Source organism: Oryctolagus cuniculus, chromosome 1, assembly GCF_964237555.1.
Source record: "Oryctolagus cuniculus chromosome 1, mOryCun1.1, whole genome shotgun sequence".
NCBI classification, from domain to species: Eukaryota; Metazoa; Chordata; class Mammalia; order Lagomorpha; family Leporidae; genus Oryctolagus; species Oryctolagus cuniculus.
Genome location: NC_091432.1, coordinates 191,746,412 through 191,760,623, shown reverse-complemented (window position 1 = coordinate 191,760,623; position 14,212 = coordinate 191,746,412). Strand labels below are relative to the sequence as shown.

The window sequence follows — 14,212 nt, the reverse complement described above, 5'->3', positions numbered from 1 at the left end:
TGAATCCTGGCCTCCTAATTCCTCCCCTTGTGCTCCTGTAGCTGCACCCCTTTGTTTCCTTAGATCACTAATGATTTCAAGTAAGTTAAACTGGGTAACATTTGCCAGTCCTGTCTGTAGGACATTACCAAACAAACCTGCCTCACTTTCTTCCCGGTGCTACTTCTGCAATCTTTCCAAACCTTCTAATTTCCAGACTATCTGAGTTCATACTGACACAAGTGCCTTCAAAAGCTACTCTCCAAAATATTTTATAGCATTATTTTAAAAATAATTCAAACTTGGGGCCAACACTGGCGCAGCAGGTTAAAGCCCTTGCCTGTAGCGCCAGTGCGGCTTGTCCTGCAAGGCCACACTGTTGAGGAAGAGCAGAGCAGCAGTGCCCTTTCCCACAAGGAAACACTGGGGATAGGCTTCAATGAATGTGTCTGGGTTTAGTGACAGCCACGCATGCTTTTAAAGAGCAAGTTGAAGGGCTGCAACTAACTCAGGGGAACACTAACTATAGGACAGAACTGATACTGGCACCAATATGCCTCTCCTGTAGGTTTGAAGGTCATGGTAGCTTTCCAGGTGGGCCTAATGGGCTTGGGTCATACCTGGGAGCAGTTTACCTGATTGGCAGAAGGCAGGGGTGGGGTGGGGAGGAGGCAGAGAAATGTGCTCTGTTGGAATCGCCCACACGCCAGCATCCTATATAGGCACTGGTTCAAGTCCAGGCTTCTCTACTTCCAATCCAAAATACCTCAACATTAAATTAGCATAGCATTATTTTCTATTCTTAGTAGCTCCATCCTGGGGAGACCCTTGTACTACAAAGTTAGTAGCTCACTTTATATGTAAGTTTATTTTGTGGTCTTCTTTTTGATATGTATTTATTGTGATGTTAAATGTAGTGTAACATTACTGTCTGTATTGACAATCCCTTAGCTAGAGCACTTTTGAGTATCATGGGGCGGGGGTGGGGGGGGGCGTGGATTGACATTCTTTCCTGAGTCCAGAAGATACCATCCTGCTGAGTTCAGATGTACCGACATTGTAAGTCAAAGTAAGCTGCTTGGAAGCAGGTGATATACACTCTTGTGGTTAACACAACCCTAATTATAATGATAAGGAAATAGGATAACTCTATGTTTCTTCCTGAAGTTTGCAGGCTTATGTATTAATGACTCTGCTTAAGAATAGTAAGTGATTCCAGAATAAATTTAAAGAGGCTTGATACTGTACAATTCTACAGCCTTACCAATCATTATGTGAGCAGTGAACTAGTCAAGTGGGAGAGTTCTTGAGTCAAAGCTCACTGAGCAGAAGGTGCTGTACCAAACCGATTGCTTCTTGCTGCAAAGTCCCCCTTAGCTTTTTGCTTCATTTGAAATATTTGCTCTGTGGTTAGCCACATGGGAAACATAGTGCAGCGTCTATGGGGGGAGCTTTCTATGGCAGTTATACAATTGAAAACTTTTACACATCACCCCTTTCTCTCAATAAATGTCAATATTTTGTCTGCTAACTTAAAGCAATTCACAGATAAAATTAAAACTTAGTAGTTTCTTTGATATATAATAACTACTTTATGCCTCACTGTGGCAAGCTTTGGATACATTTGCTTGTCTTTTTCTGCCAGAGGAATTTCATCAAACACCTTACATTTGTCAGGTTTAAGCCCTTGATATAGTATAGTGGTGAGATAAAATAAATAAACCAGTAATGCTGCAAGCATTTAAATAGAAAAGTGTAATGATTCAATCTAAAATTAAGGGTTGGTTACTGAAATAAAAGATTTTATGATGCAAAATTTCATGAGGAATAGTGTAGAGCACCAGTCACTGGTTGTAAAATCCTAACTGCATTTTCTCAAAACTGCATAGAATTAGGTAACTTCTGTGTTCTGATTGTAAAGGCTGCCTGAAGTCATATATTACTGGACCGTAAATTGTTCTGACTACATTTCATGCCTGATGAAGTCTTTACATTTATTGTAGAAAATGTAAGGAAGCCCTTGTTCCATAACTAATCTTTTACATTTTCTGAAACAGATAAGTCTTGTATGCTTCCTCCTACTAAATGGCATAGGTTAAAAGTGTCTTATTGTTCTTTAAAAATAAATAGCATAGTTAGGGATTTTAGTTCAAGAAATCTGGAAATTAATTTTGATATATATCATATGTTATGTACATAGAGATGTTACATATTTTAATATAGTATGCTTCTATAAGTATATATATCTACTAATTTATTTCAGTAAATGGCTACATTCCAAAAGATACACATAACTTAATATTCCAAAGGCAATGTAATTGCAGATATTGTATAACACTGAAGAATGCTTTCTGATTTATAGCCTTAAACATAACATTGATGACAACATCTACCGCATGGGCAAAATTTTATTGAAAATTGGTTGAAACTGTTCTTAATAAGAAGCAGGCAGATCTAATGGGAAGAATATGGATTTAAGAGACAAACATAGCTGTATTCAATTCTCAGTCCAAGCCTTCTGTATTTTGTAGTCTAACTTTAGGCTACCATCCTTGAGACACAGACTCTAAGACAAAGGTTTTTATGCAGAAAATTTAATGGGAAGTGTATTTGGGATCATTATATTTATGTGTCTCAAATAAAGGGGGCTGGTCTTTTACCCTTATATTAGTCAATCATTAGATAGGAGCTGCTTGGGGGAGGGTAAACAACCTTGGGCAAGGAAGTTCTCTCTGGTAGAAGGAGGCAAATTCCTAGAGAAGGAGGAAGGGCTCAGCTGTGAGTGAACTCTCAGCAGCCAGTGCTTCGGGTGCTGGGTAGTGAGTGCCTTATGAGAAGGGGGATTTGGGCAGTGTCCTGCATAATTGTTTGCTTCATACAATAAGTTTATCCCATCTGAGAACACCTCATCTGGAATCCTGGTGGGTCACTTTTTTTTTTTTTTTTAATAAAACCTGTAAGAAGATGATCCTTGGGAAACAACTGCCTGTGCAGCTGGTTTCAAGGTCACGCCTAATGCTTACTGCCTTCCTGTTTTCTTCACTCCTGTATACCAGTTCTGGAATTCCCTCATCCTCAGGTAGGACCTCTACTGCCTTTGGTTGCTTAGCTTGTTGAGTGACACAAACCCTTACTAATGGGTCTGAGGCCCTCCTCACCATTCCCTTCTTAGGCACTGATCGTTTCCATTTGCTATCAGATATAGACTGGAAAGTACTTGGAAATGCCCCATGAGTCATGGAGATGCTAGACAGTCTTCCCTGCCCTCACTGTGTCCCGGCAGCTGTTGTTTACAACCGAAACAGGAATTCCACCTGATGGTGACTCTGCTGCTGCTGGTTTCTTGGCTCCAGAACCCTGAGTGATGTGTTGTAGGATGTAGCTTAAAGATTAATGAGAGTCCTAAGCATCTCCTTGTGGAAGCATTTTCCTTCTGAAAACCATGATTTCTAGACTCGCAGAACCTAAATTTATGGTAACAGAAAATATATATTCCCCACTTGGGCTCCTGGCAGTAATCTTGTTTGACCACTTCCACTTTTCCACCTAGTTCCCAGGTCCATGTATTCTGTCTTTTGGGGAATCTAGTACCCCAAAATAACCATTGATTTAGAGTGTTAACCACATCCTTTAGGATGTCACTTCACTACTGCAGGATATCATCACCAAGCTGGTACTGCAGCTGCACTATCAGAAGGCTGTTCCATCACTTTACCAAGCTCACAGCTTCTGGATCACACAGTATGAACATGTATTGGGATGTGTGGAGACAAGCATTATTTACCTTTCTATACTGCTATCCAAAGATGTTCCTTTGTGCTGGGATGATAGTATACAGCTTTGTGATTTTTTAAAAAGATTTATTTATTTATTTAAAAGGAATAGCCATAAAAAGGCAGAGGCAGAGAGAAAGAGAGAAGTCTTCCATCTACTAGTTCACTTCCCAAATGGCTGCAACGGCCAGAGCTGGGCCTATCTGAAGCTAGGAACCTGGAGATTCCGCCAATCTCCCACATGGGTACAGGATCTCAAGGACTTGGGCCAATCCTTTACTGCTTTCCCAGGCCACAGCAGAGAACTGGATCAGAAGCAGAGCAGCCGGGACCTGAACTGGCACCCATATGGGATGCCAGCACTGCAGGTGGCAGCCTCACCTGCTATGGCTCATTATCACCCCCTAGCTTTGTATTTTGATATTTCAAACACTGCTAGCCCTTGGGTTGCAATGCTGAGCAGGGCCCTGCTGACATGTAAGGCAACCCCTTATTAAGAATTCAGTTCTAGTCAAAATAAATCACTTCTTCTACAGTGGAAGAGGCTCAATGTCATACTTAGCCAAGTGGCTGGTTGACCCTGTGAGGTATAGTTCTGAAATTGAGGCTCAGCTGCTCAGTTCATCAACCTTTCCATGTGTGGGAATTCAGAAATGGATTACTAAGTGGCTCCCTTGAGACACACGGGTGTTACTAAAGGAACTCAGAGAGGTTGTTCTAAGGCTTACAAAAAGTAGGTGTAAGGATGGTGAGTTGAACGAACTTCTTGGGCTGAGAGGAGGGCTAAGACTAGGTCTCAGAAGCACTGAAGATGCACATGATGATAAACCCTTGGCTACATTATGTATTATGTACGTATAATATATAATATGTAAATAGATAGTTTGTATATTTTGTTCTTGCCTTTATAATGTCTTGTTTTATTTGTCTTTACCTGCATTTCTTTTGAATGCTTTTCTTTTTATCAACACCAATTTGCCTTGTTAAAAGAACCCAGGTCAACTTAGCAAACTGGAGAAATAATTTAATTCAGTGTGACACATTGTCTTCATTTATATAATTGGAGTAAAAATACCTGTGTTGCAATTGTTATGGAATTTAAAAGGTGTATCTATAAAGAGCTTCTACATGGTATTGCTCAACTACTCACTCATATTCAAGAAAATCCTAAACGAATCACTTCTAAGTGCAGGTGGAAAGGACTTTTGTTAGGTGTACTGCTTTGTGGAGATCTAGGAAGAGAAGCAAAGCAGGCAGATGAAATGATTGTACAGATTCACTGCCTCACCTGCCTAGGGCTTACCTAGGAAGATTTTTCAGCTATTGGTTTTGAGTTTTATTTGGTTTTGTTCATTAAAATTGTAAAATAGAATAACTTGTCTTTATTTTTGTGTCCATTTTTATTAATTTCACTTATAAAACTTTGGTTTCTTCTTATTTAATAAAAGCACACACTATAAACATTTTAAGCACTTAGGGGTCATGGGGGGAAGTTCCTTTCTCAACATATTACTAAAATAGCATTTTAAGTGCCAGATATCTACCCATACAGAATTTTTTGTGCAAAATTGTATTAAATGTACATAAAAATATTAGCAAAAGTAGGATAATGTTATGTGTATTGATGTATCACACACTCTAGGCCTTCAGATCATAGTACTAAACAAAAACCCTCAGGTCTTTTGTCTATAAAATTAGAATAATAATGTTCCTTACCTCATAAAATTGTGTGAGTTAAAAGAAGAAACCTGTGTAATTAAGATATAACTGTACTAAAGATATATTCATATATGTAAACCTGTTTCATGCCTGACATATGGCAAATATTATTTTTATTATTCATCATTGCTTGAATGCATAGCTGAGATCCCAATAGGATGTTTTCTTTCAGTGTTTTTCTCTCACCTTCTCATTTCTCAAAGAGAACAATGACTAGAAAACATTGGTTGGGTAAATACTGTATTATCATAATTACAATTTCCCCGAGAAAAGTGGCTTGCTGTTGAATATTCAGCATCATAATTACAATTTCCATAAGGAATGTAGAGCAGTTATTATAAACAACACAATAATCATTTGGTTCATAAGGGAGAACAGATTATTAGGGGAGAGAGGAGAGAGAAAAAGCAAAACCTGAGTTTTGATCAAAATTCAAGTGTAGAAATGTAGAACCTGCAAGTAAATTGTAATAGCCCCTTAAAATACTTTTGCCTGAATTCAAGGAAAAATCTTACATGATGAGAAACATCCATGGGATGATTAAGTGCTGCCAATAAATATAGTGTTTCCTTTTATATAATTGAGTTTTATCATCTTTACTAAACATATCCTTTATATATTTTCATTGCCATTAATAATTTCTGTACCTCCAAGAAATTTTAAAAAGCAAACTATCACAAAATATAAAAAAGCACAAAACATTCAAAGCATTTTCTGGCGGAGGGTAGGGAAGGTTTCCTCGTCATTTCTGTCTTCACAGTTAAAAGTTTCTGTTTAAGATAAAGAAAACATCCCTTTTAATCATTTGTGTTGCTTTAATTGACTTTAATTGGATTTTTATGTCTTTTTATTTTTTAGATGAAGTAAGAAAAACAGAATGCAGCTTTCAAGGTAGGTACTTTTCATGATGTTTTAAAACCCGACAGTATGAAAGTAGCAGAGCAAAAGTATCCTTAGCTTTTCACAGATAGTTATTATGGACTTCTTTTTATTTTTCCTCACACATGGATAGAAATGTGCTATATAGATTTTAACAGAATGCAATATTACAATCAAATTAGAATAGCTGATTCAATCCATAGAAAAATTGTGAAATTGGAAATAGCCAATATTTTTCTACTTTATCCATTCACTCATCCATCATTACATCTATCCACTCTTCATATACATGTATATTTTTTAAAAATACTCATTGTATATACACTTTGTGTACCCAGCCCTGGTATCTAGTTTTGTGCCTGGTTTTACTCTAATATTTTGGTGAATGTTTCTCATCATTTTCCTAATGCTCCTTGTTATTTTTGACACTATACCTCCACCTGGTATTAAAGGTCTTAAATATAGCTTGTTGTATCTTATAGATGAGCAGATAATTTGTGTCCAAATATATCTACTCACAGATAATTGAGGCAAAGAGGAAAACATCAGTGATAATAAGGAAATCACTACTCTCTAACCTAAAAATAGACGGATATGTTTTACTATTGTGTGAAATGAGAGCGTCTGTACTCACCTGTATATATAACTGTCAGGGATAGTACTCTTATATCAGTTACCCTTCCTTGACACCCTGGAGTACAGATTTTATTTCCTCATACTCTTTTGAGACTTTCTGGTCAATAAGAAGTGTGTTGGGACTATAAAATTAGAAACAAAAAGGGCATGAGGAAATAACATATCAGATCAGACACATATGGAATGGCTCTTTGTAAGAATGGCAGTGGTGTGTTGAAGCAAACTTTGTGGGAGGCAGCCTAAACATGTTCTAATAAACATGGCTTAGTAAGTAGAGATTAATAGCAGAGTATTTATTAATTAGAAACATATTTTACTGTTTTAATTAAGGGACTGATTTATTATTTTATTTTCATAAATGTTAATGTAAGGAATCTCTCAATTTCATTGCAATCTTTGGTCCCTAACCCATTTTTAAAATGTGGTCTTAAAGTCTTCCTCCACAGAAAATTCTACCAGAGATGTTTTAAGAAGCATAACTGTCATATTTGGGAAGGGAATTTAGTGTCTTCTGCCAACCTGATCTTATGTAATCAAAACTAAATAGTATTAATTATCTCAACTACTGAGATAATTTTAACACTAGGAGACAGTAAGTAGTAATTGAGAAGCTGAGTTAGAACCACATTGCCTGGGTTTGAATCATATTTGTCTGTGTTCAGCCTGTGTTAACATCTCAAAATATTAATTTTCTAAGTTTTAAAATGGAAGAAATAATAGTACTAACCTCATGAGTATGATAGGAGATATTCCATGAGATGATCCACTTGCAGGTCACTTGGCATATTATAAGAATGCAGTGAATAATCGTCATCATTGCTGTTACCCTGAGGTATTTCCTATGGTGTTAGCTTTATTAGTAGGGACAGGCAGCATCACCACTTCTCTGAATAAGCTTCTTTCATAGACTTAATCACTAATGTTTCATGATCAGAGATTATTCACCATCTGATAGATTTTGTTCCATATGAAAATAGAAATAATCTGGGATTGCTCATCAAACAGATAAATCATTGTGATAAATTGCATGTGGTTTATTTTCTTTCTTATTTTTTTATTTTTTATTTTTTAAAGTAGAGAGTAATATCATAAATTGAGGAATTCATGACAAGCATCATAACATGGGGAAAGAAGGGTATATTGTCATTTACATGATATGAGTCAACTAAGCAATATTAGCAGCTATATACCAAATGATATGACATCCACAGAATTATTACACACTATACTAATTCCCGCAAATAGAAAACATGATGTCTGTCTTTCTGAGACTGGCTTAGAATTATGATCTCCATTTTTATCTATTTTGTTGTAAATATCAATTCTATCCTTTTTTTTTTTTTTGACAGGCAGAGTGGATAGTGAGAGAGAGAGAGAAAGGTCTTCCTTTTGCCATTCATTCACCCTCCAATGGCCGCTGCTGCCAGCGCGCTGCAGCCGGCACACCATGCTGATCCGATGGCAGGAGCCAGGTACTTCTCCTGGTCTCCCATGGGGTGCAGGGCCCAAGCACTTGGACCATCCTCCACTGCACTCCCTGGCCACAGCAGAGAGCTGGCATGGAAGAGGGGCAACCGGGAAAGAATCCGGCGCCCCTACCGAGACTAGAACTCAGTGTGCTGGTGCCACTAGGTGGAGGATTAGCCTATTGAGCCATGGCGCCAGCCTCTATCCTTTTTTATGACTGAAAAATAGACCACACACCTGCACACACACATTTTCTTTATTGGATCATCAGTTGATGGGCATAGAGGTTCATTCCATGCCGTTGCTATTGTGCACTTAATAATATTTTGCATATTATTGTGAATAACTCTTGGATGCACTGATTTCATTTTCTTTGCATATATTTGCAAAAGTAAGAAGCTGGGTCATAAGGTAGATCTATTTTAGGTTTTCTGAGAAATATCCATGCTCTTTTCCATAATAGTTACATCAATTATCAATATCTCCAACAGTGTATTAGGGTGCTTTTTTCTCCACAACCTTTCTAGTATTTGTTAGAATAGCTCTTATCCAAAAATCAGAACTAACTGGAGTAAGATGATACATGTCACTGTGGTTTTTATTTGCATTTCCCTGATGGTGATTTATGCTTAGCTTTTTTTTTTTTTTTTTCATGTATCTGCTGATCATTTGTATTTCATTCTTTGAAAAATGCCTAGTGTTATATTTTACCAATTTCTTAACTGCATTGTTTGTTTTGTTGTTGTTGAGTTTCTGGAGCTTTTTGTATATCCTGATGTTAATCCTTACCAGATGCATAGTTTGCAAGTGTTTTTTTTCCCTTTCTGTCAGTTGCTTCTTCACTTTGTTAATTATTTCCTTTGCTGTGCAGAAGCTTCTTAGCCCTCTATAGTCCCATTTGTCTAGTTTTGCTTTTATTACCTGTACTTTTGGGGGGTACTACTTATCCAAGAAGTCTTTCTCTAGGCCAGTGTCGTACAGCATTTTCCCTGTTTTCCTCAAGTAGCTTAATGGCCTCAGGTCTTAAGTTTATATCCTTGATCCACTTTAGTTGATTTTTATATAGGGTATAAACTAGTGGTATTTCAAACATCTGCAGGTGTAAACAGCATTTGTTTAAGAGACTTTTCTTTCTCCAGGGAATTATTTTAGCTCATCTGTCAAAGATTAGTTGATTGTAGATACGTGGTCTAATTTCTAGGGTTTCTATTCTGTTCCATTGGCCCATATTTTCATAGGATAGCCCTGCAGTATGTCCTGAAACTTGAAATTGTGATACCTTCAGCTTTTCTATTATTGTTTAAGCTTGCTTTTGCTATTTATTGTCTTTTGTATTTCCATTTGTATTTTAGGATTTTTTTTCTAGTTCTATGAAGAATATCCTTGGAATTTCATTGGGATTGCATTGAATGTGTAAATTGCTTTGGGTAGTACGGGCAGTTTGCTATTAATTCTTCCACCCATGAACATGGAATATTTTCCCATATCTTGGAGTCTTCTATTTCTTTCATTAATATTTTGTGATTTTTATTGTAGAGAAATTTGATTCCTTTATTTAAATTTATCTCAAAATATTTAAACTATTTTGTAGAATGGAAGTGATCTCATGAAATCTTTCCCAACCATTACATGTTAGTGTATAAGAATACTTCTGATTTTTGTGTGTTGATTTTATATCTTGCAAATTTGGCAAATTCTCTTATGAGTTCCTACAGGTTCTTAGTAGAATCTTTTGGTTCTCCTATATAAAGGATCATGTCATCTGCAAGCAGGGATAATTTGACTTCCTCCTTTCCAATTTTTATCCCTTTGACTACTTTTCTTGCTTGATTCTGTCTAAATCACCCAGAACTATATTTAATAATAGTGATAAGAGTAGGCAAACTTGTCTGCTTCCATATCTTAGTTGAAATGCTTCAAACTTTGCTCTGCTCAATATGCTGTTGCTTGTGGGTTTGTCATATATTTCCTCTATTGTGTTGAAGTACATTCCTTCTAAATCCATATTTTTAAAGGTTTTTCTCATGAAAAGATGTTGTATTTTGTCAAATGATTTCTCTGCATCTGTTGATAATCCTGTTTTTAATCTTTCATTTTGTTGATTTGCTGTATCATGCTTAATGAGTTGAGTATGTTGAACCATCCCTGCATCCCTAGGATAAATCTCACTTGGTTTGGATGGATAATTTTTTTTTTTATTTTTTGTTGGATTCAATTTACTAGTATTGTGTTTAGTATATTTACATCTGTGTTCATCAAAGGTATTAGTCTTCAGTTCTTTTTTGTTGTATCTTTATTTTTGGAATTAAGATGATGCTTGCATCAAGGAAGGAATTTGGAAGGATTCCCTCCCTTTTAATTGTTTTGAAGAGGTTAAGAAGAATTGCTATTATTTTTCCATAAAAGTTTGGTGGAATTCAGCAGTGAAGCCATCTGGTCTTGGGCTTTTGTTTGTTGAGAGGTCTTTATTAATGATTAAATCTCAACCATGGTTGTTGATCTATTCCGGTTTTCTGTGTCTTCATATTTCATTTTTGGTAATATTTATATGTCCATAAATCTATCCATGTCTTCTACTTTTCCAATTTTTTTTAAAAAGTAGCTATTTATAATAGTTTCTAATGATTCTTTATATTTCTTTGGTATTAGTTGTATCATCTCATTTTTAATCTCTTATTTTATTAATTTAGTTGTCCTCCCTTTTTTTTCTTGGTTAGTTGGACCATGGCTTATTTTATTCTTTTTTAAGTTTTATTTGATATACATGTTTCATATATTTACCATATGTAGGTTTAGAAATATAGTTGGACTTTCCCCCACAATCTCTCTGACCCACGATCCAATCTTTCCTCCCTCTCCCTCTCAGTTTTCCATTCTTAATTTTTACAATGATCTATTTTCAGTATACTTAATGATGGTATAGTTAACCCTGCTCTAAGTAAAGGTATTCAACAAATAGTATAAAGAGAAAAAATGAAAAACAAAACAAAACAAAACATTGTTTTGAACATTGAAAGAGACAAGGGCTATAAACAATCATCTGTTCTCAAAATGTCTATTTCCAATGCATTACATTTCAGGTATTCTGTTAGTTACATTGGATCATGGAAAACATATCTATATTTTGGGGACTGGCTTATTTCCCTAAGTGTATTGATTTCCTGTTGTGACCATCTTGTTGCAAAACACCGAATTTCATTTTTTTTTACAGCTGAGTACTACTCCATGGTGTATATATACCATAATTTCTTTATCCAGTCACCAATTGATAGACATCTGGGTTGATTCCATGTCTTAGCTACTGTGAATTGTGCTACAATGAACATGATAACTGCTGATTTGAATTTGTTTGGATAAATTTCCAGGAGTGGGATGGCTGGATCACATGGCAGGTCTATATTCAGATTTTTGAGGTATCTCCATACTGTCATCCACAGTGGTTGTACCAGTTTACATTCCCACCGACAGTGAATCAGGGTACTTTTTTCCCTACATCCATGCCAGCATTTGTTGTTTGTTGATTTCTGTATGTGAACCATTCTCACAGGAGTGAGCTGAAACCTCCTTATGGTTTTCATTTGCATTTCCTTGATGGCTAGTGATCCTGAGCATTTCACAAAGTGTCTGTTGACCATTTGAATCACCTCTTGAAAGATGCCTGTTTAAGTCATTTGCCCATTTCTTCACTGGATTGTTTTTTGTTGTTGAATTTCTTGAGCTCTTTATAAATTCTGGGTATTAGCCCTTCTCAGTTGCATAGTTTGAAAATATTTTCTCCCATTCTGTCAGTTGTCAATTTTCTTTTGCAGTACAGAAGCTTCCCAGCCTTATGTAATCATAGCTTATTAATTTTTATTTTCCCAAAAGATAATCTCTTTATTTTACTGATCTCTTATACAAATATTTTTGTTTCTTCTCTGATTTTCATTATTTTTTCTCCTACTGATTTTGAGTTTGATTTGATCTTGCTTTTCTAGGTCCTAGAGATGCAATGTTATATCATTTATATCTTTCCTATTTGTTGACATAGGCACATATTGCTATAAACTTTTCTCTTACCACTGCCTTTGCTATATCCCATAAATTTTGATATATATTTTAATTTTCATTTGTTTCAAGAAACTTGAAAGGTGTCTGGCGCATAACAAATCTTCCCAGCCAAATGAATCAATTAATTTGCAAGCTTTTATTCAGATTCTGCTCCCCAGCGAGGTTCACTGGTCCCAATAGAGCAGGGGCCAGGGAAGTCATGTGTCAGAGGTTGGGAGGGCTCCTTTTGTAGATACAGGGCATGGGTGTTAAAGGTTGAGGCGTATCTGATCCTCACTGGTTGACCTTTAGGCACCTGCAGAGACCTTGGCAAGGACTTTTCGGTCCCGGAAGTGTGGGTAGGGACTCTCCATTCCTGGAAGTGTGAGCCTTCTTTCCTGTGGATCCCAAAGCTACCAGAACTTTTTTTATTTCCCTGTTGATTTCTTCTGTGACTTGCTGTCACTCAGGAGCATGTTCAATCTCTAGCTTTCAATCTTTTCTAGAGGTCCTTCTGTTGTTAACTTCCAGCTTCATTCCATTATTGTCAGAAGTAATACACAATATGATTTCAATTTCTTTGAATTTGTGGAGACACATTTTGTGGTCTACAATATGGTTTATCTTGGAGAATGTTCCATACACTGATGAAAAGAATGTGTATTGCGTAACTGTGGAATAGAATGTTCTACAGATGTCTGTTAGGTCTATCTATAAAATATATTAGCTCTGTTGTATCTTTTTTGATTTTTTGTCTGGTTTATCTGTTCATTGATGAAAGTGGGGTTCTTAAGTTCCCCAGTATTATTGCAGTGGAGTTTATGCCTTTCATTAGATCCATTAGCATTTGTTTTATAAAATTGAGTGATTTAGATTAGGTGCATATATGTTTACTATCATCATATCTTCTTGTTGAATTGATACCTTAATCATAACATAATGACCCTCTTTTTTTTTTTTACAGTTTTTGTCTTAAATCTATTTTGTCTAACTTGAGTATAACTATTCCTGTTCACTTTTGATTTCCATTTGCATGGAATACCATTTTCAATCTCTGTACATCTTTATTAGTGAAGTGTGTTTCATTTAGGTAGCATATAGTTGTTTTTTTTTTTTTTAATTTCAGACACTTTGTGTCTTTTCTTTCTTTTAAAGATTTATTTATTTATTTGAGAGGCAGAGTTACAAACAGAGAGACACAAAAAGAGTGAGGTCTCCTCCATCTGCTGGTTCACTTCCCAAATGGTTACAGTGGCTGCAGGTGGGCCAATGCAAAGCCAGGAGCCAGCAGTATCCTCCAGGTCTCCCTTATTGGTACAGGGTTCCAAGCACCTATGCCATCTTGCACTGTTTTTTCCAGGCCAGTAGCAGGGATCTGGATCAGAAAAGAAGCAGCCAGGACTCAAACCAGTGCCCATATTGGATGCCAGCACCAAAGGCAGAGGCTTAACCTACTATATGGCTTAACTACTATGTCACTGTTCTGGCCTCACACTCTGTATCTTTTAATTGGGGGATTTAATCCACTTGCATTCAGTGTTTTTTAATTGATAAGTGATGACATAGTCTGAACATTTTTTCCGTAGATATTCTTATTGTTTCTTTTGAATATTCTTTGTTTTTACTAGGGCTTTTCTGACTTCATCTTCATTGTTGATTTTGATCACCTTTCTGTTTCTGTATGTATTATTTGTAAGATTGTCTGGGTGACAAATTCTTCCTATTTTTTC

At 36.2% G+C, this 14,212-nt stretch overlaps 1 protein-coding gene across 8 annotated transcripts in view; it reads left to right on the top strand.

The window, feature by feature from the left end:
- LINGO2 (leucine rich repeat and Ig domain containing 2) overlaps positions 1-14,212 on the top strand; it is a 1,403,193-nt gene that overhangs the window by 935,567 nt on the left and 453,414 nt on the right. For all 8 annotated transcript variants that reach the window (XR_007923822.2, XR_007923817.2, XR_007923818.2 and 5 more), the window contains one exon: positions 6,330-6,362. The gene's annotated coding sequence lies outside the window, so the exon portion shown is untranslated. The remainder of the gene's footprint in view (positions 1-6,329; positions 6,363-14,212) is intronic.